Source organism: Suncus etruscus, chromosome 5, assembly GCF_024139225.1.
Source record: "Suncus etruscus isolate mSunEtr1 chromosome 5, mSunEtr1.pri.cur, whole genome shotgun sequence".
Taxonomy (NCBI): Eukaryota; Metazoa; Chordata; class Mammalia; order Eulipotyphla; family Soricidae; genus Suncus; species Suncus etruscus.
In genome coordinates, this window is record NC_064852.1 from 14,773,821 (window position 1) to 14,799,476 (window position 25,656).

The 25,656-nt window shown below is 54.0% G+C and overlaps 1 protein-coding gene across 2 annotated transcripts in view; it reads left to right on the forward strand.

Moving 5' to 3' along the window:
* Positions 1–25,656, forward strand: part of LMX1B (LIM homeobox transcription factor 1 beta) — an 84,205-nt gene that overhangs the window by 52,574 nt on the left and 5,975 nt on the right. The gene's annotated exons all lie outside the window — the stretch shown is intronic.

Consider the following 25,656-nt stretch of genomic DNA (forward strand, 5'->3'; position numbering starts at 1 on the left):
ACTCCTGACTCTGTATGTTGAATATTGTTAAGGACATTGAGTCACATGCCTGGGAGAAATTGACTCAATTATTGGAAATATCAAAAGAGATACTTTCTCTGTATTCAGAAATTACTCCTGATCAGCTCAGGAGACCGGAGATGCCAGGGATCAACACATACAAGGCAAACATCCACCCTACTGTTCTATCATTCTAGCCCTATTCTTTCACACTTTTTTTTTTTTTTGGGCCATACTCGGCAGTGCTCAGAGGTTACTCCTGGCTGTCTGCTCAGAAATAGCTCCTGGCAGGCACGGGGGACCATATGGGACACCGCGATTCGAACCAACCACCTTTGGTCCTGGATTGGCTGCTTGCAAGGCAAACGCCGCTGTGCTATCTCTCCGGGCCCTCCTTTCACACTTTTTTTTTTTTTTTTTTTGTGGTTTTTGGGTCACACCCGGCAGTGCTCAGGGGTTACTCCTGGCTCCATGCTCAGAAATTGCTCCTGGCAGGCACGGGGGACCATATGGGACGCCGGGATTCGAACCGATGACCTTCTGCATGAAAGGCAAACGCCTTACCTCCATGCTATCTCTCCGGCCCCTCCTTTCACACTTTTAAAGTGAGATTTACCACCTAGGGCAGATAGACATCGGGCACATTCAGGGTGGTATGGCGATAGAACACCCAGGCCAGGTAGGACAGAGCCTAGAGTGAGCGAGCACCCAAGCAGGGCAAAGGCTGACTATCTACCGCTGGGGGCAGCAGCGCCATCTGTTTGGGTGGTATCAGGCCTCCAGGCACTTGCCAGGGCTTCCCTGGCTTAGAGCCCAGGCTCCTCCTCCAAGTGGCCTTTTTCAAGAGTGTGCACCAGGGTTTTTGAGCTGCTCTTGGACTCAGTTTTCCTGCCTGGGACATGGGGCCCTGACCCAGAACAGGCTGCTGCAAGGGACTCCTCTCCGCCCCCAGCCAGCAGCTGTTTTCCCTGGTTCTCATCTCTGCCCATATCCTTGGCACCTTCTCCCTTGCCTTGCTCCTTTGCCCTCCTGGAATGCCCACAGAGCCTGCCCTGGGGGAAAGGGGTCTGTTTGTCCATCTACCCACAGCTGACCCAGGGCTGAGGCGAGGGGGTCACACATCTGTATCGAGGCTCCGTCCTTCCCTCTCCTCCCTGCTGCACTGTGTTTCCATGGCAGCAAGCACAGAGGACCCTTGTTTGCTTTGCCATATAACTCTGGAGACTGAGTCACACAGTCTGGGGCACTGGGGGATGGCGGAGAAGCATAGAGAGATGAACTGACCCCCGCCCTAGGCCAGCCAGCTCGCACACCTGAACAGGTAGATGGGGCCAGGCTGGGGATGACCCCATGGAAGGGGAAGTGGCCCTGCAGATGCTACTTGGCATCCTTTGTTTGGGGAATGGGGACAGACAAGTCACTGGCCTCCAGCACCAACAGCTCAGCTGGACAAAACCGTCCCGACCGGGCCAAAGCCATAGCACAATGGGCAGCGTGTTTGCCTTGCATGCGACCAACCAGGTTCTTTCCCTGGCATCCTATATGGCCCCCCAAGCCTGACAGGAGTGATTCCTGAGCACAGACCCAGGAGTAATCCCTGAACATCGCCAGGTATGGCCTACCCCAACAAAAAATGTGTGACTATGACACTCCTCTCCCAACCCTTCTTGGCTTCATGAACCTCAGTGTGAAATGAGGGTGATTACCCATTGCTGTCCTTAGCATCATCCCCAATGGCGAGCAGGCTCCCAGGACCCTCTGATGACTGCCACCCTCATCACCTTCCTGGCCTGGCCTCCACCAGCTCCCCAGAGCTGCTGGTCCCCTCCTCATGGCCTGGTTGGGACGCAAAGTCAGTGCAGCCTAGCCGGGCCCATGGTGGGGGCAGGGCGGCCAGCTGTGCAGTGACATTCCGCAGCCCCATTCGCTGCCCTCCTGACTCCCTGACCAGTGGAACCGTCTCCTTCCCGTCACTATTTATTGCCTTAAGGCCATGCCGAGTATTTGCTGAGTGCTGGGAAAGGGCCGGGACAGCCCCCTCACGGCTGTCTGGATAAGGGAGGGGTTCCTCTTTGCCAGAGAGACAAAAGCCCCTCACTTGCTGAGGCTCCCTGCTCCAGTCTGTGAGGCCCCTGCCCTGGGCGGTGTGCGTTCAGAAAGGAGGGAGGTGCCCGACAACCCTCGCAGTCACCCCCTGCCAGCGTGGAGAATCTCGGCCTTTGAGCAGAGCAAGTATCAGCTGCCTCCCACCAGCCCTAGGGTATCTGCTTCCTGAGGGCCAGCCCATGCCAGCCTAAGGCCTCTCAGCTGTGTCCCCCACACTCCCACCTTCTCACTCCCAGCAAGGAAGCACAGGGTCCCTGAGGGATGCACCATTGTCTCTAGGGTTAATGATACCAGAGTTGGGCCACCCTGGAGATGTGTAAGAGCCTGTCCTCAGTGGCCAGTGGGGCATCCCAGGGGGAACTGAGGCCAGTAAATGGAGCCTTAAGAGACCATATCCCAGGCCTGGTTCTTCCCTCCCCCTCCCCACCTCCCTATACCTCCCAAGAGTGTCAGGTGCTAGGAAAACACAGAGGGTTCCTTCACCTGCAGAGAGGCAGGTGGGAGGTCTGTGGCAGTAGAGGGAAAAAGGCATCCTGGAGGACATCCAGCCTGGTATCCTGCAGGCCAGGAGAGGAGGGGAACTGGAACTGGAACCCCATTCAAACAGGGCTCGGATGTGAAAGAGAGGAGGGGGGCAGTGGGTGAGCCCCAAGCAAAGCAAAGGTAGTGGATGGGGCGAAATGCATCTTACTGGCAGCCATCTTACTCTACTCACCCCCAGATCCCCAACTTTGGTGCTTTGTCGATCTCACAGGGCTAAGAGGCAACAGGCAGCTCCAGCCCAGCTGCTGATGCCTGAGCTGGGACACTCCCCTGTGGGTGACAGTTGGATGTTCATTCCCCCAAAGTTAACAGAGACAAAGAGGGCCAGGCAGCCCCCATAGGGCCCAGCAGGGTGTGCTGGGACCAGTGTGTGCATGGGAATTAGGACGGGTGGACACAGGGCACTCAGATGGGGACCAGCCCAAGGGGGTGCTCTCTGGACCAACCAGGGAGGAAGGAATGGGGTCCAGGCCCCTTTCTGACTTGCGAGCAAAGGTTGGCATCACCTCCAGAAGTTCTGGTCAGAAGGAGCTGAGCTAGGGGCAGGGAGGGGAGCAGTGAGCCACCCGTTCAGTTGGGCCCTCTCTCCCCCTTTCAATGGATATTATAAGTCATCATGACTGTGCCCAGGGGTCTGTCTCAGGTCTGTGCCCCCGAAAAATATTTCAGACCAAGCAGCTATAAGTCAAGTCAGCAGGGCCATGTTCGGTCCAGTCTGGACTTGCCCCCTGTGCTTGCCAGCACTGCCAGCATGAGGGAGCAGTGCCCAGAACAGCTGCTGTATCGGTCCCCTGCGGTGACCATCTCCACCAGAGAATGGTCTGGAATTGGGTGAACTTTGATTTATGAGCCCCTTTCCCTGCCCCCGACAGCGCTTTGGGCCACAGCCAGCACGTGGCTGTCACATACACAAAGCACGGGGGGCCATCCAGGCCCATAGATCTTGGTTCACATGTGCCGCGTGACGGGGATTGGGGTGTAGACACATTGGGCTGTGCTGCCCTGGGGCTGGACTCCAGGGAGGAGGTTGGGGGGAGAGGTTGCACAGAGCTGGGGGCTCGAGGGCATTTGGCATCAAAGCGACAAGGGAGATGAAGGACTGAGCTCCTGGTGGGAGCATCTGGGAGCAGGTGGGGAAGCCAGGGAGATTCTAGACCACGGAAGTGCCTATCATTTCTAGAGGAAACATGCTCACCGTGACCCTGGGCTAAGTAGGACATTATGTTTGGAGGGTATGCACTGGGCCTAAGAGACCACACAGGGGTTAAGCCTATGGCACTCACCTCCAACGTGACTGTGGCCGTGACAATGTTTTGAATCCTTGCAGCCCATATAGTCCCTGGAATACCTTCAAGAGTCAACACTGAGCACAAAGCCAGAGGTGAGTCCTGAGCACAGAGCCAGGGGTACCCTGGCTATAGAAACAGTGCCAATAGGTCTCTTGGGGAAGTGAGCAGGGGTGGCAGTGAGGCCACCACAGGTGTGGACAGATACCCCAGAGAAAGGTCATCAGGAGGCTGAGGAGGTGAACAGCCCAGAGGGTCCTAGGTGGGAGGCAGAAGAGAGGCTGGGGATAGACTTTTTGTTTTTGTTTTGTTTGTTTTTTGGGCCTCAACCATTGATACTCAGGGGTTACTCCCGGCTATGAGCTCAGAAATTACTCCTGGCTTGGGGGCACCATATGGGACATTGGGGGGATCGAATCGTGGTCCATCCTAGGCAGATGCCTTACCTCTAGTGCCACCACTCTGGCCCTTGGGGATGGACTTTGATGTCTGTTTAGGGTTTTGGACTTCTGATGTACACCAAGATTGTGCAGGGACACCCATCTCAGTGGCCTCAACATCACTTCTTGAGTATAGTCTCTGTCTTGTGGTGTCTCCTGAGCCCACCAGGCAAAGTGTAGGTCCCAGATGTATGTCCCCAAACTGAGAAGATTATACACCATCTGGCATATCCCCCACACACACCCTGGCCCCCCAGGCCTTCCATGGGGTACCATTCAGCAAGGGTGGACACCACAATGGGGAGCAGACCCCCAACTCTTCCTTTGACCCCAGGGTGTGGATAAGATTTGTCTTCCTCTTTTGGAGCCCCCTGCAGCCTGGGAGGTGGCTGAGGACTAGAGCACTTGTGTGTTGTAGGAGTCCTGTGTGGGGCCCCCATCCCCAAAATAAATCTTTGGGCCAGGTATGCGGGGCAACTATCAGATTTATACCATGCGTGTATAAGACCTGGGAATTAGAAAAAAAAGAACAAAACACATCACCCTCATCCCCCCGCCAGGATTCTTAGGTGGGTAAAAGGCCGCCAGAAAAATTCACTATTGAAATGGAAGCTGAGATTCTGGGCATCCAGGGAGCCCCTCAGTGATGGCGGGTTGATCGAGGGTCTGAGCAGCCCAACGTGACCCGGGGAAGAACATGGACGTGCGGGCAGAGGAGAGGGCAGCCAGGCAGGAGTGGGGGTCAAGGTTTGGTGGGTCTCAGTGCAAAAGGTAGATGAGAAAGAAGGCCTAGAACCATGCTGGGCCTAAGAGCAGAGACCAGTGGCAGTGGAATTCGGGGGTCCTAGGGGGGGCGTCAGCAAGTTAGGAGGGCCTAGCTACTCAGTCTGTGGCATCACCCCTGATTCCGGCTGGGACCTTCCACTGCTCACTCTCAGTCACTCATCACTTTTAATCAGACCAACCATTAGGGATGCTGGAGCTATAGCACAGCAAGCAGGGTGCTTGCCTTATATATGGCTGACCCAAGTTCAATCCTGGAACCCCATAGGTTCTTCTGAGTCACACCTGAAGTGCTCCTGAACACAGAACTGGGAGTAAGCCCTGAGCACCACCACTGTGTGTGGCTCCAAACAACAACAACAACAACAACAAAACATCAAACTTCTCCATTTTTCTTCTAAAAAAAGGAGTTTAACTCAGGCCTATGTTGTGTATGTGTGCGTGTCCATATATACACAAGTGTACATAGGAGTACCTTGGTATTTGTGCATGTACTATGAGTTTACATGTGTGTACCATGTGTGTTTGTGGGTGTGGGTGCACATGTCTGCACACAATTGTGTGACTGTGTGCTCATGTTGCAGTCTCTCTAGGTCCCCACATGGCCTTGAGCATCTGTTCTCCCCATGTCTGTCTGTCTTCATAGTGTGTCCATGTCTCCAAGGCTCTTTGTGCATCTGTGGAGCCTCATGATTCCTGGTGACCACTGACTGTTCCTTGTTCGCTCTCCCCTTGGGACCGTCTCTGCCCACCCCTCTGGCATGCTTGCAGGAACCAGTCTCTGGGCCAGGGACACCTGTGTCTCAGGCAGGGAGACGCTGAGGTTTTGGGCAGCTCCCCTGCTCCTGCCCCTGCCCCCAGGAGAACTTCCCAACCTTCCAGGACCATGACAAAGTGTAGTGTTAAATAATTAATGATGGTGCTGGATGGAGAAGGATGGATGGATTTTTCTCTGCCATCCCAGGCCACGTGGCTCCGCAATCCCCATTCAGCTGGAGGGTCCCAGGTTTAGGTGAACGGCGGAATCACTCATCCAGAGACAGGCATCAGGAAGTATCAGCTTTATTCATACCCTATCCACCACATGTGTGGCCTCTATCATAACCTTTTAAGCATTTGCTATTCTTAGCTAGCCCTGCATCTTAACTCCTTTCAGCCATCTTCCATTTGACCTCCATGCTGGCCAAAGACCAAAAAGCCCAAGACCCTAATCCCCTGGGTCAAAGGCCTTATCTACCTTTTCCAAGACCCCTCCCAGGAATGGGCGGGGTCTTGCAGGTAAGGTCAAGTTACCTAGGGAGAATGGAGGGATGAGGCTTCAGCAGGGGTGTGATGTGAAGGAACGGAACCTTTAAGGGATGCTTGGGGGTGGGACAGGAAGATTCTCCAGCACTGCTGTGTACCCCAACCTGACAGCTCTGGAGACTAGCCCGGGTGGCTGACCCTGAGTATGGGTGACACCTCAGGTCATGGCACAAAGCATCTATGCATATACACAGACACAGATGACCATGAGGACTCGTGCATGCAGGGGTGTGGTACTCGGAGCCAGGGCCATTAGAGTGGGCAGTGTGTGCCAGGGATGCAAACACCCTCTGGACATGCACATAATTGACTAGGCAGGCAGATGCAGGTTGCCAGGAGCAGCTGTTGGGGTTCAGGATGTGTCCATGGTGGGTCTCCACACTATTTGAAAGGGTTGCGCTCCTGCCAGCCAGAAGGATGTCCACTAATTGGTACAGAAACATCCCGAATGCCCACAGGACCCCTCAGGACCACCCAGTGGGATCAAAGCACACATGAAACCAGAGTGTACCCTGTGGAATGGCATCTCCAAGACTGGAGTGGGGGGGTCAATGCAGGGAGTCCTTGTCTTTGATGGTTGAATACACACCTTCTCCCTCCACATCATTCAGCCAGTGAAGCTGCCTCAGGCACACAATGCCCAGTCATGGTTTCCAGGGCAGTGGCTGTCCAGAATGGCTGAACCCACATGGAGTGCAGGTTTGGAGACAAGTGGCATGGTGCATGGGGAGCTCTGAACTTCAGGGTATATTCAGGGAGCAGGTGATCACTTAGACACTCGCTCTCCCCACCTGCTGGGCTTGCTGTTCCTGCTGAGACTGTCTGCTTAGGCTGGAGGACAGACAGAAGGACCCATGGTCAGTAAGGCATTGAAGGTGGCAGACGAAGGCCAGAGAAGCCCACAATGATGGCATCTCCCCACTGGCACAGCTCCTTTGTCCAGCTCCCCCATGCCACATAATGGGACTAAAAATTCAGTCCAATCCTGGGCTTCTGTTCCTGCCTCCAACCCATGAGCTTGAGGGACAGGCCTTGTGTGACAATAGATCATAATAGGGCCAGAGCGATAGCACAGTGGGGAGGGTGTTGGCATTGCATATGGCCAACCCAGGTTTGATCCTTGGAATCCCATATATAGTCCCTCAAGCCTAACAGTAGTAATTTATGAGTGCAGAGTCAGGAGTAACCCCTGAGTGCTGCCGGGTGTGGGCCCCCCAAAACAAAAACAAAACAAAAAAAAAATGGACCATAAATGTCTCGAGCTACTTTGAGATTTAATCTTTTTTTTTTAAGTCCTACATTGATGCTTTGCATTATGAAAACCCACAAATACCGACCAAAAGAGGTGTCCCACAGAAAGTCTGGCTGGGTCCTCCACCCCCCCCCCCGCTGGGCAGCTGGGCCCCGGGCTCAGCTGGGGCCCCTGGCCTGGCCAGCAGGGTTGAGGGGGCCCATCTTTGTTTGGAGCAGGCAGGGCTCAGGCTGCAGAGTGGCTGGGTAAATAGTCGTCACAGTAATCGCAGTCTGATTCCAACTAATTAAATCCTGCGCCAAGAGCCCACTCCAGCCAGTATCCCAAGAGGCCAGGAAAACACAGACGCCCCAGACGGGGCTTTGCTCCAGGTCGGGGCTACTGCTCTAATCCCGTATCTTTTGAAAGATAGTCGCGTCCCGGGATGAGGGGTCAGCCGGTCTGCCCTGCACTGCGCGGTGGAATTTTTCAATAACCAGCAGCTGGGTCACCAGGCACACAAAGGCAGAATAATATCCTGTGGGCTTACGGGGAGAGTTGAGTACACGAAGCCAGCTCACGCCAGACCCTGGGGCGGCACCCCCACCTCCAGCCCAGACCCCAGCAGTCGCCACCAGAGGCCACTGAGCCAGGCCTCCAGTCCCACCCTCTCCTACCCCGCGTCAGAGTCAGGGGCAAGTGGGGGCCCACCTCGGGGTCCTGCTTCCTCCTGAAGCAAGTGCCCAGGTACATCCATCTTTCTTATTAAAAACCAGCCTGGATGTTCTCTGCTCCCTGAGGCCACCAGGGACCTGCCCCCAGCAGGCTGCAGGGACCAGGGCCCTCTTTGGGGGCAGTGGAGTCCAGCTCCAGAGACATTAGGAGCTGGCTTCTGGGGCGGGGGTGTACCCGTGGGAGCAACCGCCACTGCAGAGAGTGGCAGCACGGCCAAGGAAGGCTACACACGGGCCCCTGACCTTGAACCAGAAGCTCACTGGTCCCCTCGAGAGCCGGGGAGGGAGGGTCCATCAGTCAGTGCACAGTTATTGGGGAGCAAAATGAAAGCTTGGGGCCTGGCAGGAAGTGGGAGGAATGAACACAACAGGGTCACTCTGCTCCACACACACACACCCAGCCCTGCCTCAGTTCCTTCCACTAGGACCCCGCATTTCAGGGTCACACACCTTCCTCCCAGCATCCCCCCCCAGAGAAGCTGGGCGTGGCAGGGGCGCTGTATGCACTGTCCGGGCTGGCCCCCCACACATGTGAGAGTGATTAGATACTGTACAGGCCCAGTCGATTTTATTTTATTTTATTTCTTCCCGGAGAAACAATAGTTGCCCCCTCTCCGGAGTCTGGAATGCTTTACACCCGGGGTCTGGGACCCCTCATTTAAATTGGCTTCGAAGGGACCAGCCTCGGCAGTCCCAGGAGGAGGTTGTTAGGGATGGGGAAACTGGGGCCCAGGAATTTACAATCCGTGACTTGAGAGGTGTCCTGCCACCCCTCCCCCGGCCGGGCAGGCGCAGGCCCGGCATGTGCTGTAAAGGTGTCATGAGTGGGTCCCTGGGGGGGCGTTGATCCACAGGCTGGGACACGCCTACCTTGGCTTTTGGGGCCCTATGATCCCACCCTAGGGCTCCCCATTCCTCTCTCTTGAGCAGGACATAGGCGGAGGTTTCTGTGCTCAAGCTCTGGTCCATTCTGGGCCACTTTGAGCCTTTGTGTTCTCCTCTGTACAGTGGGTACCATCTTGGCTTAAACTCAGAGCCAGATGAGTCCCATGACCAACGCTACCGTCAGTGCTGGAAAGGTGGGAGTCCAGGTCAGAGAAGAGGTCCCCTCTACTGCAGTGGCGACTTGGCAAGGAAGCGCCACCAGGAGAAGGAAAGCAAGAGGGTGAGGCAGGCTGATGGCCCTTGGGGCACAATTGGAGGGAACAAGAGGGGGGGCACAGTGACATCAGGGAAGTGGAGTCAGGAAGCGGCAGGTTTGGAGGCCAGGCTGCCAGGTCTGGGGAGACCCTGCCCTGACCTCAGTGTGTCCCTTTGAGGTGTGGGAGCTGCTAATCCCCACTCTCTGGGGTCTGCTTGGAACTGGGAGCTCCCGAAAAAGGGGACTGGTGGGGGTGAGATCTGTGCTCAGAGCCATCCCTGGTGCTCAGAGCTTGTGGCTGACCAAAATCTGCCAGTGTACCCACTTCCTAGAGACACCCCCCCACCAAGCCAGAGCTCGAGCAAGGACATTCCTGGGCTCAGCAAGAACTCTTGAGGAATCTTCAGGCCCGGTTGGGAGGAGCCTATGGCGCATCCCCACCGGGAGCCCCGAGTCCGGCTGCGTGGGGGAGGGCGCAGAGCAAACAGCACTGCCCTGTCCTGGCGGTGGCCAGCACGCCAGGTACACAGGCCTGTTTGGACAGCTGCCGCGTCTGTCCGTCTGTTTGGGAGATGGCTGATAGAGGGGGTGGAGAGCTGTTAACCCCTTGCTGCCTGCAGGGGAGTCCTGGGCTCACCACCTCCTCCTTCTTGGGCTACTAGGTTGTCAGAGGTCAGTCTCACACCCAGTTCCCCTCTCCCCCACCCGCTAAATGGGACTCAGTAGGGTTTGAGGGCTTGTACATTCTTTCCCTGCCCCAGCCGGGAAGCTCCCGGCAGAAGATCCCCTCAAAGGGCTGAGGGCTGAAGGGGTCCCTTGCTGTCTGTCACTGGCTGTCTGGAGCACACCTACCTACCTACCTGCGGGAACTGCTCTAAGATCCTAAAATGCAGCTGCCAGGTGTACCAGCTACCTGTTCTCACCAGCCCAGCTAACCTGGGGTGCAGAGAAATGGGGTGGTGGTGGTCCTTTTTCTGTTTTGGGGTTACACCCCGCGTTGCTCAGGGCTTACTCCTGACTGTGCTCAAGAATTTCTCCTAGGGGGAGTTCCTCTTTAGGGTAACCAGATGGGATGCCAGTCCCCTGCAAAGGAAGCGCTCTAACCATTGGGCTATCTCTATCTCTATGTCCCCCCCTTTTTTTTGCAATGCTGAGGATCAAACAAGGGGTCTTCTACATGTAGGGCAAGTGCTGTGCCTCTGAGCCGAACCCAATCCTGCAGTGAACAATGGGCCTTGGAGCAGCTGGACTTAGTCCCTGAGTGTTCGGGTCACAGGCTGCTTAGAGAGTCAACCAAAAGCTCAGCAGGTGAGGAAAGGAGCTGGGTGCCTCCCCAATGACACATGGTCCCCTTGCAGTGTAGTGTGGTGCCACCCTCCCACACACACACTAAAGATAGCACAGAGGGTAAAACATTTGCCGTACATTCAGTCAACCCAGCTTCAACCCTTAGCTTCTCATAGCGCCCCCAGCCTACCAGAAATAATTTCTTTCTTTTTTTCTTTTTTTGTTTGTTTGTTTGGTTGGTTGGTTTTGGGGTCACACCCAGCAGCATTCAGGGGTTTCTCCTGGCTCTACACTCAGAAATTGCTCCTGGCAGGCACGAGGGACCAAATGGGATGCCGGGACTCTAACCACCGTCAAGGCAAATACCTTACTTCCATGCTATCTCTCCAGCCCCGAGGAATAATTTCTGAGTGCAGAGCTAGGAGTGAGCCCTGTGCACCACCGGGTGCCCCGGCAGAGACCCTAAACCCAAAGGTAGATCAGGACCCCACCTCTGTGGTGCCTGATGACTGCATACTAGGCTCGTTCTTCCAGGTCTCCACCCTTCTGCTTATGACCCCCTCCCCAAGCAGTCTGGGCATGCCATTCCCCCTCCACCCCACCGCCTCTCTCACCACCACCCCTAGCTCCATCCTCTTTCTGCTAACTCAGTCCTTCACCCTTTCTGAACCTGCCTCCAGCCCTGGCTGCACCCCCCAGGGATCCTTTGAAACTGGAAATCGCTTGGGCCACTCCCGCTTAAGAGGTTTCAAGGGTTTCCCAGAGCTCTTGAGATTAAGACTGAAAAATCTTTTCATTGACCCACCAGGCCATCAGCGGTTAGATAAATTAAGGTTTGCTGGGCTGATGAGGGGGGAGCCTGTGCAGTCTCCCAGTGTGCGCATTAAGATCCGTGTCAAAGAGAGAACACAGCGGGCCCCTTTCAGCCGGTCTGAGCACGGAAATGGGGGGTGGTGGTGGAGGTGGGACCCTTTGAGCAGTGGGGCAGGCACCTACCTGAGTTGCCTCTGTCTGGGGAGGAACCCAGGCGAGGGAAGTCGCAGGAACTACTGCTGCCCATCCATTTGCACATTTGCCTCCTGGCCGCACCTCCTCCTCAGCAGACATGGGTAACTTAAAAATGCCCATGGTAGGGCATTTGCCTAGCACGTAGCCAACCCGGGTTTGATCCCAGGCATCCCGTATGGTTCCTCGAGCAAGTCCAGAAGTGATTCCTGAGTGCAGAACCAGGAGTAACCCCTGAGTGCTGCCGAGTGTGGCCCCAAAATAAAACAAATCAAAACAAAATTACCCACAAGGCCAGAGAGCACAGCAGGTAAGACTTTTGCTTTGCACGCCACAAACTTGGGTTTGATCCCCCAAGCCTCCCATAGGGTTCCCCTCAACGCCTGTCAGGAATGACTCCTGAGTGCCGAGTCAACCCTAAACACTGCTGGTGTGGCCCCCAAACAAGCAAACAAAAATACACCCATTTCTCTAGCTGTTGCTGAGCCTTCGTTCCTCTCACCCACGTTCTCTGCACTTTGCCTCAGTTTCTAGAAGACTCGGCCTGCTCTTATTGTCATGCCTCATGATCTAAGAAGATAGTTGATTATCATCTATCAATAAAGTTCATATCATCTTTAAAAAAAAAAAAGACTCGGCCTGGCAGGTGCTCTCTCATTTCCAGTCACCCGGTTCAGCAAAGCAGCCCCCTTTCTTCCCTCTTGGAACCCTGGCTCCCCACCCAGGCTGAGCAGAAGTGGCTGCAGCTATTCTGTATCCCATCCCTCAGCCCTGCTCCCCTCTTCTACACACACACACACACACACGCACACACACACACACACACACACACACACACACACACACAGCCCAGTCTAGGCAGGTCCCACTGTCCCCAGTGCCCAGCACTGTGCCCTCAACTCTAAAAGCTCAGTCACTTGCTTCAGGGGGCAAGTGAAAGGCTGTGTTCGGGAATTCCAAGGAGGGCCTGTTGCTCTAGGATTTGGGGTGCCTCTGAGCCTTGAAATCCCCAGAGGGCTACTTTCCTGGCAGACCCCGAGCCCCAAGCCCCATGGACACACAGCACTGCTTCCCCCATGCCAAGAAGTTTTGGGCAAGTTCCTCCTTCGGGCCTCAGTCTCTTCCCTCCACGAAGCAGAAACGTGGGTGGGGACCTGTCTGGGTTCCCGGGGGAGGGGGGGGCAGGTCCTGGAATGCCACTCTGAAGGCGGGCAAACACTGGGTGCTACCTAAGTGCCCAGCACCGCTGCGGGCCCCTGGAAAGGGTTAAAGCTGGGCGCTTTTTAATTGTCAAATGACTGCGGGCGATTAGCACTGGCAGCTTCCTCAATAATCGCTCTTCTCTGTACCTGCTGGGAGCTTAATTAAAAAACAAAGAGGCTCAATTTAAAGGCCATTACTATGCTAATGCGGCCGGGCGGCGGTGATTAAGAGGCTCGGGCAGGCGGCAGGCGGCTGGGGCGGGGCGCAGGGCGATCAGTTACCCACTAAACGGGCTGCTTGGGGAGAGGGCACTGAGCGGCCAGGGGCCCCGCATCACCCAGGTACCCCTCCTCTGAGTTCCTCCCAGGAACCCAGAAATTCCTCTCTCGCACACACTTCTCAGGACCCAGGATCGCATGGGCACCTTGGCAGAAAATTCGCCAGAGAGACTGGCTTACAGGCTGGCTCTCTGGAGTATCTGCTTCCCACCCTCTTCTACCTTCACCCCCAGGATGCCAGCAAGATGCCAGGGAGGGATCCTCCCACTATCACCAGCTGGGGTACTGGTGGGAAGAATTCCTTTTGCATCAATGGGTGGGTAGCATGCCCCCAGATCATTTTTGCAGAGAGTTGGCACTGATTGAGTCGACAGAATTAATATTATCTACCTGCATCATAAGGAGTATAGTGGTGGAAGGAGAAGAGGGGAAATTGCTTTGCCAGGCTTGAGGAACCATTTGGACAAAGTTGGGTTTGTGATGGGAGAATAGCCACAAGTGTGCGTGCGTGCGTGTGTGTTTGTGTTTGCATGTGTGTGCTTATGTGTTGGAAAGAATAATCAGGAGAGAGATAATTCAGGCTTTGAGTAGATGAAGGGTAAGAAACCTTTGGATCCTGGCATGTATATCCACAGAAGCTGGACAGTTACCCCTGACCTGTGATATTCTGGGACACTTACACATGTTTTTGACCCCGAGTATATCTTCTTGGGCTTTTTGACTGAGGAAGTTTGGTGACCATGCATGTGGGTGATTTTGTCGGGACCATCAAGCAACACCACCCCTCCAAACCTGGGGGGAATTGATGGGTCAGTGAACCAGCAGAAAGTGCTGCTAGGATGCACGGACTGGCCCTGAACCAGCATCTCATTAGATGCATCCGTGGCTGCAAACGAACCGAGTCCAAGCTCACTCATCAGTCAGAGATAATCGGAGCAGCAAGCTGAGGGGAGCGCAAACCTTTATTGAAATTTGCTTATGGAAAATAATTTATCTCAATGAAAAGAATGTTAGTAAAATAAAAATGAAAATGGGAAAAGTTGTAAATTATTTAACTGCGCTAGAAAGAAAATTGATCAAAAAATTAAATTGCCTTAATGGAGTTTGTTCTAGGAAAAAAAAAAACACAACACCAAAAAAAAAAAAAAAAAAAAAAAAAAGCACTCGCTCCGAGGAAGTTTATCAATGTTGTTATAACCCTAATTAAAATGCTGTGGTCTATGTACAGGGAGATGGAAATCCAGGGGGTCAGGCCAAGGAGGTTGAATGGTAAGCTAGGTGAGCAGTAAGACTCTCCAGGAACCCCCAAGTGTCTCCCAAACCCTCCTTTCCCCTGAATACCTTGTTTTCAGTTGAGTCAGGAGCTCTGTAAAGAGAAGTGGCACAGTGTCTTAAACTCAGAGTCCGAGGGTAGGGGGTAGAGGTGGGGTGGGAAGCTGGGGGGTGGAATGGGGTGAGAAGCTTTCAGAGGGTTTGGTTTGGGGTTTTAAGGCCATACCTGGCTATGCTCAGGGGTCACTCCTGCAGTGCTTAAGGACCTTATAGGATCCTGAATCCAGGGTAGACATATGCCCTTCCCGCTGTACTGTCTCTGATGGAGACATTTAATGCCTGATGGAGGCATTAAAGGCAGTTTTTGACTGGATGAGGCAATGGTGGCTGGTGCGTGAGCAGGCTCATGAGTAGGGTGGTTGCACTTAGGTGGGTAGGTGTCTAGATGTACAAATGGAGAATGGAAGGATGGTATGTGCCTGGGTGAGTGGAGTGGCCAAACATGAGTGAGGGGGCAATTAAACACGAATAAAGAGAAACAAAATCAACTTCCTCTGTTGTCTTGGCCCCACATTCCAAGCCTGTAGCCCAGACCTTCCCCTTAGTCAGTTACCTGTCCTGCCCTCAGTCAGGCCCAACTGTCTTCCTAATCTGGAAAATCAGTTCCATTTTCTTTTGCTTGTTCCTTATTCTTGGAAGGGTCAGTATGCAGTGCCAAGTCTTGAACCCAGGTCTTCTGCATGTAATTCAAATGCTTAAACCCATGCACCATCTCTCTGGCCCTCATTTCTTTAATGTCTGTACTTTAAAAAAAAATTCTCCCAGAAAGTTGTCTGCTACTCTGTCGATATGCAGAGCCCAGCTGTGGACTCGAGACTTTCACAGCCCCCTTCCCACCAATCAGACCTTTGTGCCCTGGAGCCCCCTCCTCCAGGAAGTTTTCCCTCATTCACAAGCCTCACCCCACCCTCTTCCAATTTTCCTGGGTCTAGTTCTCAGCCTGACCTGCTGGGCCTCTCCGGACCTGGAGGGACTTTGAAAGACCCTTCCGTCTGTCTGACCCACACCGCCCTCACCTTAGTCGCCAGACCCTCCTCCCAGAGCCAGCATGCCATTCGAGGTAGCATAGAGAGAGGAAGAAAAGCAGAGCTCAGAGCAGTTCCTGGCCAAAGGACTCCCTCTATTCCCCCCTCCGACCCTGCCTCACCCCCAGTCTCATAGGCAATGGCCACCTCTCTGGGCTGGAGGACAGGAGGGGCTCTATCCACGTTCGGGAAAGGCCCGGGATCTGTGGGAAACACTCCATAAATCTTAGGGAGCCGGAGGAGGAAGAAGGGCAGCGGGTTTGGCATGCAGGAACGGGTGGCTCTGGGCGCATGGGGGTGTGGGGGGAAGGACAGGGCCCCAGGGACCAGCTATTGGGGGGGGCAGGCAGGCAGGGCAGGTGAGAGGTGCCTCTCTGCTGCAGACCCCCCACCCACCTGGCTGCTGTGGTCAGGATGGAGCCATCTCAAGCTGTGGGAGTAGGACAGGAGAACCAGGTATCAGGGTATCAGGGGGTTTCAGGGGTTGGGGTCCCAGGCCTGTCTGAACCCCCTTGCAGCTTGCTCCATTGCTCCATAGGAATGGGTAGGCCGGGCTCCCCCAAACACATACCCCCCTCCCCACTCTGCCAGGTTGCCTCTGGGTCTAGGTAACAGGGGATCCATCTCGGAATGCGGCCCCCGGGCTCCCGGCTGTGCCAGGCGCTCTCTGCCCCTGGCCCATGACCTCCAGCCCGGGTTCGAGTGGCTCCCGGCAGCGACCCCAGCCTGGATCAAAGAGCCCCAGAGCCGGCGGGGTCCCGCACAGCTGGGCCTGAGCGTCCTCAGGAAGCAGGCCAGGCTGCGGGGAGGCCCGGGGAGGCGCGCGAAGGAGGCCGGCGACAGGCCCAGGTCCGGGTCCGAGTGCCCGGCCACGCGGTGCATTCCAGCCGCGTGATTGACGCGCGCTCCGGGGCCCCTGCCCGCGGCTCTGGCTCGGGCCCCGGCCGCCGCCGCCGCATCAAAGCAGATGTTTGCAGCTGGTTTGAGTTGGAGCCCCATCCACAGGCCCCTTTTTGTCTCCAAATAAAAAACAGCTACGCCCGGAATGATAAGGACGCTGCAGGCACGTGGGGGAGATGTCAGCGAGTCTCAGGGGCGTCGGCCCCCTTTGCCCCTTCCTTTGCAAGGGGTGTCTTTGCACAGACCCCCGCGGGAGAGGTGCCTGGCTGCAACTTAGGGGTGCTGCGGTGGTGGGGGGGGGGGAATTGGGGACAGCGGAACCTGGACCTCCTTCCAAAGGTTTTCAGAACCTCACACTGGTTGGTTCTCACTCCTTCCTTGGAAGACAGATCAGATGGGCGGATGGACAGACAGACAGACAGGTAGACAGACAGGTAGATAGAGCAGTTTCAGGGCTTCAGGCTGAGGCAGGTAGTCAGATTGTGCTGGGGATAGAGGAGCTCAGATCAGATGGGTGGATATTGAAGTTGTCTCCTTTTTTCTTCCTTCCTTCCTTCCTTTCTTCCTTCCTTCCTTCCTTCTTCCTTCCTTCCTTCCTTCCTTCTTCCTTCCTTCCTTCCTTCTTCCTTCCTTCCTTCCTTCTTCCTTCCTTCTTCCTTCCTCCTTCCTTCCTTCCTTCCTTCCTTCCTCCCTCCCTCCCTCCTCCTTCCTTCCTTCCTTCCTTCCTTCCTTCCTTCCTTCCTTCCTTCCTTCCTTCCTTCCTTCCTTCCTACCTTCTTTCCTTCCTTCCTTGAGAGGCAGACAGGTAGGCAGGCAGGGCAGCTTCAGGACTTCAAGCTGAGGCAGGTAGTCAGTCAGTCTATGCTGGTGATAGGGTACTTCTCACTGGGCCCCTGTCATCTGAGCTCATGCCCTATGGGGTCCCCATACTAGCTGAGGAAGGGTTTATGCCCCCATTTGATAGAAAAGGACAGAGTCCCCAGAGGGAGGTGACTTGAGCAGGGGTGTGTGGGACCACCCCATTGAGGAGGTGGTAGGACAGGACAAAAACCTCTCAGGGTGCAGGACAAGGAGGGCAGGAGCCTGCCTGGACACAGGGCCCGGGGCTGATGGGGCCTTGAGGGTCCCCGAGTGCCAGCAGCACCCCAGGGCTTGCTTGCACCGGCAGCTTGGGGGGTGGTGTATTTGGGGGGCCGGGATCTGCCTCAAGATCTACCCCGTGTGGGACTTGGTGGATGGGATATGGAAGTGGGGTCCCAGGTGGCATGGTTGAGAAGGGGGCGTTCACGTATGCATGTTAGAGAGGGAGGATGGGGGCTAAAGGCAGTGTCCTGGTATCTCTCACCTGCCTAACTGACAGGCACCTGCTGGACCTAGAGCCAGGGGGTGGGTGCAGCGGTGAAGTCCAGTTCCTGGGTTCTAGCTTGGGGTGTGTATTGGGGGCCTTGAGATGAAATACCTGGATGTGTGGGCATCAGAGAAGGCTCCATAGAGGAGGTGACTCTTGGGTTGGGTTAGTGCCAGAGCAGCACTTCCCAAAGCAGGTGCCATAACACCTCAAAGGGTGCTGGGAAGATGCAGAGGGAGATAGTACCCTTGGGTGTAATTGGGGTCACTTTCTGTTTGTTTGTTGAAAGAAGGCAGATTTCTAAGGAAGTGCTGAGTGGATTGTTTTTAATGAAAAACTTTTGGGGGGAGGCACACCTGGTGGTGCTCAGAGCTTACAACTAGCTTTGTGCTCAGGGATCGTTCCTGACAGGGCTTGGGAATTCTATGGAGTGCAGAGGATCAAAGCCTGGTTGGTCGTGTGTAAGGCAACCCAAATGTATTATTTCTCTGGCCCTGAACAGTTAATTTTTTTTCTTTAGTTAGTCAAATTTGGGTGTGAGCAGGAGACAATATTAAACAGCTTAACAAACGGCTGGAAACATAGCACGGAGGGAGGGCATTTGCCTTACATGCAGAAGGACGGTTGTTCTAATCCCGGCATCCTATATGGTCCCCCGTGCCTGCCAGGAGTGATTTCTGAGTGTAAAGCCAGGAGTAACCCCTGAGCGCTGCCGAGTGTGATCCAAAAACCAAAAACAAAACCAAAACCAAACAAACAAAAACAACTTAACAATAACACACAACCCTCAGACCAACTTGAACATTTAATTTTTCAAAATTTTAGTCACTGCTTTATCTTTGGGGGGCATGCCCAGCAGATTCCTGATTCTGCTCAGGGATCACTCCTGGCAGGGACTCAGGGATCAAACCAGATCCATCACGTGCAAAGCAAGTGCCCTACCCACTCACTATATTATTGCTCCTGTCCTGGTCAATGTGCATTAGAATTTTACAACATTCTGAGTTTTGTGCACACACAATTCCAACACACACACACATCAGTGTGTCTGCTTTACCTTCAGCATTGTCCCTGATACTCTCAGCAGGCCCTCTCAATACCCCACTCCCTACTTTCTCACATATCACTACCCTGAAAATCCTTTTCCTAGACCAGTTCTTTGCTTCTGTTCCTCTGGGTCTTCTGTTAGTTCCCTACTGTGCTTCTTTATATCCCATATATGAGTGAGGTCATTCTGCATCTGTTTTCCTTCTGGACCTAAGGTTTTCTCTTACCACCCAAGTAGTATTCCACTGTGTAGATATACCATAGTTTCTTTATCCACTCATCAGTTCTTAGACCGATTGTGATTCTGGCTATTGTGAATAGTCATGACATGAATAAAGCAGGGCAGGTGCCTTTTCTGAATAGAGTTTGGGGGCCGTAGGGTAACTAATCAGAAATGGGACTGATGCCTTATGTGGAAACTCAATTTTTTTTTTAGATGTATCTAAATTATTTTCAAAAAAAGGCTAAACCAGTGGACATTTCCCCACCCATCTCTGGGTGTTTCCAGTCTCATGTGAGATGTGCCAGTCTCACTGGTGTGAGGCGATATCATCATTCTGCCTTCTATTTCCCTGATGATACATGATGCAGACAATTTTTCATGTCCTTACTGGCCATCTGGAGATCTTCTTCCAGGAAATCTCCATTCATCTCTTCTTCTCCCCCTGCTGAGTGTTTTTTTGGGATTTGTTTTTCTGGAAAAAAAAAAAAAAAGCAAATAAGTTTGGAAACTTCAGGTTTAGAAAGATGAAAAAGAGGGGTTTTTGTTTGTTTGGTTGTTGGTTGGTTGGGCTTTGATTTTTTGGGTCACACCCAGCAGTGCTCAGGGATTACTCCTGGCTCTATGCTCAGAAATCGCTCCTGGCAAGCTTGGGGGACCATATGGGATGCTGGGATTCAAACCACCATCCTTCTGCGTGCAAGGCAAATGCCTTATCTCCATGCTATTTTTCTGGCCCTGAAGAAGAGGGTTTTTATTTTGTTGTTGCTTGTTTTGTTTTGGGACCACACCCAGAGATGCTCAGAGGTTACTCATGGCTCTGTACACAGGAATTACTCCTACAGTGGTCAGGGGACCTATGGCATGTCAGGGATCAAACCAGGATTGACCATGTGTAAGGCAAATGCTCTACCCACTGAAAAATTGATCTGGCCTCTGAAAAAGAGTTTAGCAAGAAAAGGAGGAAAAGAAAGAGAGAAGGACCAGGGAAATAAAGAAATGGCTGCACCATGAGACTGAATTCTATTCCTCAAGTCCTCCAAGAATCACCAGGTGTGACCATTGTGTCCCCGACCGAGCTGGGAAGGCTTCCTCCCAGAGAGAGGAAGAGACAGGGCCATAGTGCTAGGAAAGTAGGTCAGGCACTTGCCTTGCACTTTGCCAGCCAGGGTTTGATTCCTGGCACCCAGACCCCTCCCAGGAGTGATCCCTGAGCACAGAAGCAGGAATAAGCCCTGAGCATCACCAGTCCCCACACTCCCCCCACCAAAAAAAAAAAAAAAAGGCAAAAAGAGGAGAGAAGATGAGCTTTGGAGGCAGGCAGAATTTTGAGTTGCTAAGGCGGCCAGAAGAGAACCCAGGGAAGTTGGTACTGTACAGGCGTGGCTAAAGTGAGGGACACAGAATGATGATGACTCGAGGTCAGCACTTCTGAGATTGTGCAGCAAACCCTGCAGGTGGCTACGTAAACTTTTGTCACTTTTGTCATGCCATCACCATGAACAGGAAGCTGAGGGTCCCCACTAAGCACAGGTACAGGGTGCTGGGGAAGGACTTGGAAAGAGGGGCAGCAACGGGGAGACCTCCAGGCCTCAAAACTAAGCCTCTCTTGTGGTCAGGTGGCACCTTTGGACAGAGGGAACATGAGGGCTCAGAGAGAAGGACTTAAGCAATGTTGGGGACAGGGGAGGGACATAGCCAGCAATCCAGGTGCTTGCAGTATAGACCCCAGGATGTGGCTGAAAGGGGTGAGGAGACTGCATCCCCCCATAATAGACACAGGAAGATGATGCTATCAGAGGTAACACACAGCATCCACATGGCAGAGAAATTGATGCACTCTTAGCCCTATTGGCTGTTTCTATTCTAGTGTTTTAGAGGGGGAAAAATCATTTTTTTGAGTTGCTGTTGTTGGTTGGTTGGTTGGTTGGTTGGTTGGTTGGTTGGTTGGTTGGTTGGTTGGTTGGTTGGTTGGTTGGCTGGCTGGCTGGCTGGCTGGCTGGCTGGTTGGTTGGTTGGTTGGTTGGTTGATTGGTTGGTTGGTTGGTTGATTTGGGGGCTACACCGAATGGTGCTCAGGGCTTATTCCAGGCTCTGTGTCTGAGACTCACTCCTGGGATGCTCCTAGAGGGACTGACTATATGCTGGCCTGGTGCAAGACAAATGGCCTTCGCTGTACTCTTTAGTTCATAGGGGTACAAAGCTAATTTTTGAGAATTTTATTAGCATGACAATACTCACATATCAAGCATCAACGAACAAACTAACAAGGCCGAAGGAGCTGCATTCTCGCAGCCTGACAAGATTCATAGAAGCATGACCTGAAAGGGGCAAGGGGGAGCGGAGGAGACAATGGCAGCTGCTGAGAACTGGGGTTATACCATACTGAGGTATGCTGGGTTTGCACACTTGGTTGTGGCGCCCCAGCATTTAGTCTTCATGCTCAAGGCTGGTGTGTGTGTGTGTGGGTCACACAACAGTGATGTCCGGAACCACACTCGGCATGTGGGGTGATCTAGGCCTCCCTAGGGGCCCCAAAGGGCTTCAGAAAAGCCAGACATGTGGCCATGCCACCACCCCACCCCCCAGGTTACTGCTGAGTCATAAGAGCTCAGGATGACTCAGAGTTCTGTCTGGAGTTGCAGGGTTTCGGGGTGTGGGTGTGGTACCACCAGAGCTGCTGAGGAACAGGAAGAACCTTGGGTGAGGAGGTGGGGTACAGTTGGGGGGAAGACCTTGAGTTACCTTGTTCCTGTATCTGTGTGCCTTTCTGCAACTCAGGGCTTTCTTTTGCTCTTTTTTTTGTTTGTTTGGGGGCCACACCCAGCTGTGCTTAGGGCTTTCTCCTGCCTCTGTGCTCAGGGATTCACTCCTGCCGGTGCTCGGGCAACCATATGGGATGCGGGGGATCAAATCTAGGTCGACCAGGTGCAAGGCAAGAACCCTCCCTGCTGTGCTATTTGTTGCTCTGGCCCCTAACCTGTGGATTTCTGGGAGAGGCCTCAAGGTGACCCAGTGCTAATGCACCACATCAGGGAGATGAAAAGAACTGACCTGTGGGTCTTATCAGACAGAGGAAACCACCCCACCCTTTTTAGGGGGAAAAGTCATTTAGTGTCCCTTGGAATTCTGCCTTCTTTAAGGGAACCCACAAAAAAGTGCTCTCTCACTCATTCACTCCCAAGGCTGCTTCCCATGCCTCTGCAGAAGAGAAACTGAGGCTCAGATTTGCTGGTGAGTGATGGAGTGAGAATGGAAAGTAGGGCCTGGACTCCACATCCTCCGAGCCCCTGTAGGTTGGCCCCCTCCTCACTGACAGTTTAAGGCCCTTTCACCCCCAGATGCAGACAGGAATGCCGCTCCCATTGTACAGATGAAGATGAGTAAATGGAGGCTTGGAAAGGCTTGGAAAGTGACTTGTCACCGACCACCAAGTCCTCAAAGCTGCATTCCAGGAGGATCCTGATTTCTCAGGAGTGGGGAGGAGGTACCCTGCTGGCACCCCAGCCCCTCCCATACATGCCATTAGTAGCTTTCACCCCAGCAAGGAGACAAAGGCAGCCCCGTAATTGGGAGCAAGTATTTCATGTTTCTCCCCCTCACCCCACCCCCAATGTTTTATTGGGTGGAGAGATGCTTGGAGACCCAGCGGATGGCACGTTCCGTTTATAAAGTGTGTGTGGCTTGTTTTATTTCCCGAGTTTTTGCAATCTAGATAACAGATGAGGCCCCGAGTGGCTGGTGCTGCCTCTGTAATGGCGGCACGGAGCCTTCGGAGAAGTATTAATAATAGATTGTGTTGATGAGTTTGGAGAAAGTAGCAATCGACCCCCTGCTGCCAAGGCATTAGCACGGCAGAGGCAGCCTGTGTGTGTGCGTGCGCGTGTGCGTGTGCGTGTGTGCGGCTGTACTGGCAAACGCGAATGCAGGTCACCCGCCTGCCACCTCTGCCTCCAACCGAACAGGCCTCCCTCTCTTTTTCCCTAGCATGCCCTGGGCTTGGATCTGGCCCTTCCCTGCCCTGCACATCCAGAAGCCAGGGCGACTGACAGCCAGGGGTGCTTTTTGTGACCAGGAGGTGGAGCACTGGCCGGGGAGAGGGACAGTGAGTGAGGAATGAATGTCTTTTGGGCCTGAGCCACAATTCTGCAAACTGGGCTGGGTTCCCAGGCACTGTGCAAGGCTGGAGGGGCAGCCAGATTCCTGGGCCTGCACCCCAGACTCCTGAACCACTGTTAGGGAATCTCACTTCCAGCAAGTGCCCAGTCCCGGCAGCCCATGGAGCCTTGGACAGCTCACAGACCCTTTGAGATGCCATGCAGGGTGTCCCCCTTTGGTCACCCCAACATCTTCACTCACCTGCATGGTGGACCAGAGGAAGACATATCCTCCTGCCTGCGAAACCCTAACAGTAGCTCACCTTGTCACACTCCCTTGTGGTCCTTGCCGAGTGACATGCTAGGCCTCATGGGAGTCCTGCCAAGCAGCCCTTTGAGGGGCTTGGCATCCGGTTGGCATCTTCTTTCTAAAAGTAGAGGAAAAAACTGAAGCCAGTGGGAAACTCAGGTGAACAGAGAAAAGGAGAATCTGGGAAGGCTTCCCAGAAATGGTGGCGTCTGATTTGGGCATTGCAGGATGAGTAGGAGCTTGCTGGCAGGAACGGAGTAGGGGTGGCAAGAATGTCTGGAGGATGCCCCCCACCTGAGTGCCTAGGCTACAGATGGCTTGGATTGGCCCTGTCCACCAGTGCCCCACCAGCCCACTGTGGGCGACAGTGATGGCAGCCCCGGGAAGAGAGGCAGGCCTGGCATTTATGGCCTTGTCTGTTCCAGAACCGATTAGTGGAGAATTGCAGCTGTAATCTGCGCCGTGACGGCGGCCCATAAAGAGGGATGGGATGTGCGCCGTGCTCCCAAGGTGGCGCCCGTAGACGTGGCCCGGGGACGCAGGGAATGAAAAATGGTTTTAATTCCCTCCCAGCAGCAATAATTTGATTCTTCATAAATTTTTCCATCAAAGTGTGGCTGAGGCCGAGTTCCCACAGAGTGGGGCACGTGATGAGGATGGGGGACCTGAGGGGGCAGCCAGGAGGTGCGGGCAGAGGAGGGACCCGGCTGGCCTGAGGCGGGAGACCCCCCCCAACCCCAGATTTGTCTCCTGAAGTGGAGCAGAGGGTGACCCACTTTCCATGGCGGGGCGGAGCTGTTCAGGCTCAATACCAGTGGCGTCCGCTTCTCTGTCCCTCTGTCCCCGGGAGCCTGCGTTGGGCGGGCACTGGTGTGAATGCCTTCATGTCCTTGTCTCTACTTTGAGCAGTGGATGCTCCTAGTGCTGCAGTTGGAATTCTACTTGAGATGAAGCCAGGAGGCTGGCACAGTGGAGGTGCACAGAAACGTCTGTGAGGGGCAGAAGGCTGTGGGAAGTGGGTGGCATGCATGATGGCGACACCCAGAGCAGAGAAGGCCAAGGGCACAGAGCCAGGGAGAGGCTCTGGGCAGCCAGACAAGGTCCAGCCTTGGGTTGCAGAGTAGGTGAGAGAAGAGATGGGGTCCAGATGAGGAATGGGAGATCCCCGAAGGGCACTGGGGAGCCATGGAAGAGAAAGCTATGTTATTTTCTTTGATTGGGGGGGGGTCTTGGAGTCCTGCCGTGTGGACCAATTTGTTTACTGTTTGGGTCCTATGATGTGGTGCTCAGAGGCTGGGAGGGATCGGGGACCACCAAGACATTCTAGCAGTGCTTAGGGGGGTTACAATTATGCAGTGTTGGGGCTCGAACTGGGAGCTTCGTGCATGCCAGACATGTGATCCAGCGCTTTGAACCATCTTCCCTACCCCAAGATTTGTATTTTATTTTATTTTTTACTGTTGTTTAGCTTTGGGGTCACACCAGCAATGCTCCAAGGCTTATTCCTGGCTCTGCACTCTTGGCAGTGCTTAGAGGTCCATATGGGCAGCCACTGATCAACCGCAAGTCAGCCCTGTGCAAGTCAAATGCCCTCCCCAATGGACTGTCACTGAGGTCCAAGATTTGTGTTTTAGAAAGAGCGTGCCAGGGGTTCAGGCACTTGGATATTTGCCTGTGGCCATATCAACTACAACCCTAATTTGAATCCCCGGCACTACAGAGAGTGCCTTGAGTACCACCAGGGGTCACTCCTGAGCACTGAGCCAGGAATAGCTCCTATGAGCACTGGAGGGTGTGGTCCAAAACACAAACGCACACACACACACACACACACACACACACACACACACACACACACACACACACACACAAATCCTTTATTCATTTTGCATGAGGAGACATTGAAGGGCTGGAGGAGCCCAGGGAGGGATTTGGGGAGACCTCTGAGGCCAAGAGGAAGGGCAGCCTAGGCAGCTGGAGAGTCGGTCATGAGGATAATATAGGGACCTGGGACCCAGAAGCTGCCCATCCTCAC